The sequence below is a fragment of the Salvia miltiorrhiza genome, chromosome 4 (genome assembly GCF_028751815.1).
Source record: "Salvia miltiorrhiza cultivar Shanhuang (shh) chromosome 4, IMPLAD_Smil_shh, whole genome shotgun sequence".
Taxonomy (NCBI): Eukaryota; Viridiplantae; Streptophyta; class Magnoliopsida; order Lamiales; family Lamiaceae; genus Salvia; species Salvia miltiorrhiza.
The window spans coordinates 27,797,683-27,801,935 of record NC_080390.1 but is presented as its reverse complement, the minus strand read 5'-3'; the positions used below and the strand labels follow the sequence as shown (position 1 = coordinate 27,801,935).

General features: G+C 41.6%; 1 long non-coding RNA gene and 1 other non-coding gene across 2 annotated transcripts; one reads left to right on the top strand and one right to left on the bottom strand.

Annotated features, from left to right (window-relative positions):
• Positions 1 to 1,364: 1,364 nt before the first annotated feature.
• On the top strand, positions 1,365 to 1,471 carry LOC131024047 (small nucleolar RNA R71). Its single transcript, XR_009101642.1, has one exon. It is a non-coding gene; the product is annotated as a small nucleolar RNA R71 (small nucleolar RNA).
• Positions 1,472 to 1,842: 371 nt separating this feature from the next.
• Positions 1,843 to 3,288, bottom strand: LOC131019569 (uncharacterized). The gene is made up of 2 exons (XR_009100338.1): positions 2,798 to 3,288; positions 1,843 to 2,420 (listed from the first exon to the last, which is right to left on the bottom strand). It is a non-coding gene; the product is annotated as an uncharacterized LOC131019569 (long non-coding RNA).
• Positions 3,289 to 4,253: the final 965 nt, after the last annotated feature.

The window sequence follows — 4,253 nt, the reverse complement described above, 5'->3', positions numbered from 1 at the left end:
TTGGCTTCAAATCCCCCAGTTGCAACTTCCTATACACTTTGAGAGGCATGACATTTATGCTTGCTCCGGTGTCACACATCACTTTCTCAAACAATGACTTTCCAATCTTCACAGGAATATTGAAGCTGCCCGGATCTTCTCTCTTTGGAGCCAACTGATACTCCTTCACTGCGAGCACCTCCTCAAATTCATTGAATGCTCTCTTCTTTTCCATCACAGCCTTCACAATTTGCACCTCATTTGGCTTGTTTCTCAAGATCTCCACGGAAGGAATATTCACAGCCAACTTCTTAAATGTCTCCAAAAACTTCTCATCCATCTTCGGCTTTGCCAGGCTATTCGGGAAGGGTGCTACAGGCTTGTACTCTGGCCTGGGAAACGTAGGAGTAGGAATAGGCCCTTTAATAGCAGAAGAGCCCGAATCCTTCTTAGGGGGAGGCGTCTGTTTCGCTGCAAGCTCCTCCAAATCATCATCGTCTTCCTCCACTACTTTGCCTTTTCCCTTGTCATTCTGCAGCTCTGGATGATCCCGCTGCTTTGGATGATTCCGCTGCTCTTCATCCTCAACTGAATTATCAACCACCCGGATGGAATGACATTGCTGATTTTGCTGAGGTTGTTGATATTGGCTCTTCGGATTGAACTGAGTGTTGCTAGGAAATTGGCCTGGCTTGTGCTGTGCAGCTGCTTGGTTAGCCATCTGACCAACTTGAATCTCCAACATCTGCACCTGCTTAGATAACGCTGAAAAGTTTTGCTCCATGTTGGAGATTTTGGTCCCCATGTTTGCCGAATTTGTCTCCATCCTAGTGACCTTCACCAATACTTGCTTCATCATTTCCTCCATTGAATCTTTCTTTGGCTCATTGATTACTCCTCCACTAGACACAGAAAACCCAGGTGGAGGCTGCACAACACTGTTGGGATTTGAATAGGAAAAATTTGGATGATTCCTATTATTAGGATGATACGGTGGATTTCCGCCCTGATGTCCCTGATCGTTTGGTCTATTGAATTGGTACTGCTGCTGGACATAATTAGCATCTTCAAACTGTGACACATCAGATAAACTCGGCTGTTGAGGAATTTTAGCTAGCAATGCTTTTCTCTCCAACTCATACTGCTTTTGAAGAGCTTCATATTTCTCCTTAAAATCATCTCTCTCCTCATGCACAGCTGCAATTCTTCTCGTAGAATTTCTGTCATTCGGCCATTGATAACTATTGGAGGCCATCTCTTCTATCACACGATAAGCCCCCCTTGTATTTCTATGGAGAAGACATCCACCTGCAGTAGCATCCACCATACTTTTTGTTAGACCAGTCAAACCATTATAAAAGTGAATGATTTGCTGATCCTCCGTGAAACCATGTTGTGGACAGTTCCTGAGCAGCTCACGAAATCTTTCCCAGGCATCATGAATGGTCTCATCTCCTAGCTGGGAAAAGTGAGAAATCTCCGCAATGATTTTCTGAGCTTTAGAAGCAGGAAAGTATTTTGCCAGGAAAGCTCTACACAAATCCTCCCATCCAGTAATAGCACATCTGTCCAAACTCTTGAACCACTCCTTCGCTCTGTCCCTGAGAGAGAATCCAAACATCTTCATTCTGATGGCATCTGGTGGCACTTAGGGATGGCAATGGGCCGGATCTGGACCGGATCCTGCTTGGTCCAGATCCAGATCCATGTTTTTTTACTTAGATCCAGATCCGGTCCAGATCCATTGGATCCAAAAAATGGGATCCAGACCCAGATCCATAAGATCCACAGGGTCTCGGGTCCAGACCCAGATCCATATCATTTTTCTAAAAAAATAAATTCTACGCTAATTAAACATTAAAATAAAAATCATAACAATTGTCTAAAGTTTCAACAATCATTCAAGAATACAAAATACACCATAATCCATTTAAAACTAAACAATCCAAAATAAATAAGAACATCATAATTCATTTAAAACCAAACAATCCAAAATGAGAACATAATAATCCTAATATTGAAACGATCAATTTCTGTAATCCTCAAAGATGTCTTCCATATTGCAGCTACTTTCTGTAATCCTCAAAGATGTTAATGAATATGATAAAAGAAAAAAGGGTATATTTATAGCATAGTGCACAGGTTGCTGGCTTCTCTTGACTGATACAAACTTGTACCAACTGTAATGTAATACAATACGAAGACAGAGCTACCAGACCAAATGAAAATAAATCTTCAGCGGAAAATGACCATCCATAACCAAAGGATAAACCATCAATAGTTCTTCAAATATGAGAAATTAATCACCAAATAACCACCATTTTACCGTGCAAATGTCTGAGCGAAGCAGAAAGAACTCTGGCAAAATCTTGATTTCCACATTTCGAAAGTGATGCAACTGAACATCTAGTCAATGCCTGACTGAAACCAACCGAAATACCCTGCACGGAGATTCAATCCAGCTGAATGTTAAACATTTCTGCCACTAACATTGACAAAGACGAAGTTGAAACCAATAATTACGCCAACTTATAATGTAGAAACAAACAAAACGAATTATAATCTTGACAATCACAAATTTTCCTGAAGAGTGAAAAGGGGGATTTCGATGGTATAGAATAATATTTTTTGTAATAAAAAAACCGACACCCTCAATTTTGTATTTGGAGCAAATACCAAAAATGAGCTGTAGAAGTGGAGAATGGATGGTGGACGATGCACTAAGAAATGGTGAATATTATATTTATTTGGTATAGTGTAGCAAGTAGTAAATTGTGCAAATGATTATGAAAATTGAAATGAAAGAATAATTAATTACCGAGAACCTGCACAGCGGCCGGAGAGGAGCGGCCGTAGATGGATTGGCGTCGTCTCACGCTGCTGCTCACGCTGCTCTGCTCACGCTGCTGCTCAGTGCTCACGCTGCTGCTCTCGGGTGGGGAAGGCCGGAGGGGCTGATTCGGAGGTGGACGGCCGCCGGCCGGAGGATAGGCGAGCGGCGCGGGTGGAGGAGAGGCGAGCGGCGCTTGAGGTGGGATGAAGTAGGGTTTTGAAATTGAATTGTAAAAGTTAGAAGTCTAGTATTACTTTCTAGCCTAGGATAAAATTAAAAAAAAATAAAAATATTATATCTTTAATATTACCGGGTCCAGATCCGGATCTGGACCGGATCTGGGTTTTACATCTTCTACTCCAGATCCGGATCCGGTTTTTTATAGAGTGCTCCAGATCCGGTCCAGATCCGCCGGGTCCAAATTTTGCAAGGTCCAGATCCGGAAAAAAGGGTCTGGATCCGCGGATCTGGACCGGGTCCCGGATCCATTGCCATCTCTAGTGGCACTCCATTCTGCTTAATAGTGTCGCAGATATCTAGAAACTGAGTAATGTGAGCATGCGGGTTTTCGGAAGCCATTCCACTAAACTGTTCAGCTTGCACCATGTTTATCAATCCCGGCTTCAGCTCGAACGTGGTAGCCTGCACAGTTGGTCCCCATCTGCCTCCTTGAAATTGATCAACCCGAGGCTGATACATGTGATTCAGTGGTGGCTCTGGTGGAGGAGTCCGGTTGCGCTCTCTCTCTTCGTCTAGCTGCCTCTGAAGGTGTGTCACGGCTCGCACAAGAGTTTCAAGGTCCATGTTATTCTGTTGCTCTGCCATTGCTTGCTTCTTCTTTTCGCGGTTGTCTCTTTTGTACTGCTTTTCGATTTCCAAGTTCAAAGGCACTAGATGTTCCTTTCCTTTGGATCTCGTGATCATACACGCCTGAGACAACAAACAAAAACAGAAATTTAAAAAAACTAGAAAAATAAAAAAAAAATAAACTTATAACACCTGAAATAATGCTTAAGTCTAATTAGAAATATTAAAGTCAATTCTAAACAGTCCCCGGCAACGGCGCCAAAAAGTTGATCACTAAATTATTAGCAACAAATTACCGCAACTAACACGGTGCAGTTGTAGCACAAATTAAGTAACCGAGTATCGTATCCACAGGGACTATTATGACGAATCACTCTAAGTAATCCTAATTACACTCTAGTAATATTCAGGCAAACGAAAGAAGGAAGGTTTAATTAACTTTAAACTAAAACGCAATTAACAATAATTAAAAAGACGTAGGAAATTCGAATATTAAAAGACAACTGATCCTAGGGTAGTAAATTCATTAACTAAATCCACATAATAAATCTATTAATCCTATGTACCAATTTAATCCAGTTATGATGAGAGATCACTTAATTAATCAATCACTCTCGCTAGAGCAGCAACGATC